This window comes from Heloderma suspectum, chromosome 4, assembly GCF_057233095.1.
Source record: "Heloderma suspectum isolate Gila_16-S chromosome 4, 16-S_ref, whole genome shotgun sequence".
NCBI classification, from domain to species: Eukaryota; Metazoa; Chordata; class Lepidosauria; order Squamata; family Helodermatidae; genus Heloderma; species Heloderma suspectum.
Window position 1 is genome coordinate 306,827,283 of NC_139461.1, and position 758 is coordinate 306,828,040.

The window sequence follows — 758 nt, forward strand, 5'->3', positions numbered from 1 at the left end:
CTCTGTGAAACCGCTTGTAAAGACGGCGGCATTTCCCCCCCCCCTTCTTCAAAAACAGTCCTGAACAATCTCAGTTAGAGTCTCAGTTAGTGAAATAACATCATTTAGTATACAAGCAAACTTCATGGTCTTCTCGCCCAGGGGTCAAGAGTCTGGAATACAAAGCTGCTTATGAGTCTGGGGTCCTCTAGGGGCTCTTCTTGTTGGCCTCTCCCAGATTAAATCAGCCATCTTTACTCTTTGTTAACCCTTTTCAGTACCAGATTAACACTATGTACACCAATTGCTGGGGAACATGGGTGGGAAGGAACATGTTGCACTCATGTCCTGCTTGTGGGTTTCCTGGTTAACAGCTGGTTGGCCACTGTGTGAACAGAATGCTGGACTAGATAGACCCTTGGCATGGCTCTTCTGATGTTCGTATGTCTTAATGAGGACCGCTTTGTGCTGAGGCCTCTCTCTCTCTCTCTCTCTCTCTCTCTGCATGCATTGGGGCAGGGGTGCTTGTGAAGTTCCAGGGGGAGAAAGGAACTTGCATTTGTTATGAGGCACTAGGTCCAGCTAGACCTAAACATGCGGCCCAATATATTTCAGAGGGCAGATGCTTTAGAACAGGGGTGGGCAACACATGATCCCTGGGCAACACACAGCCCTCCCTTCCTTTTTTGCAGCCCTCACCACTCCCAAACTGCTGCCACTGCACTGCCAAGTTTCTGACAAATTTCAGCAGCATGCTGTGGCAGTGAGAAAAAAAGCCA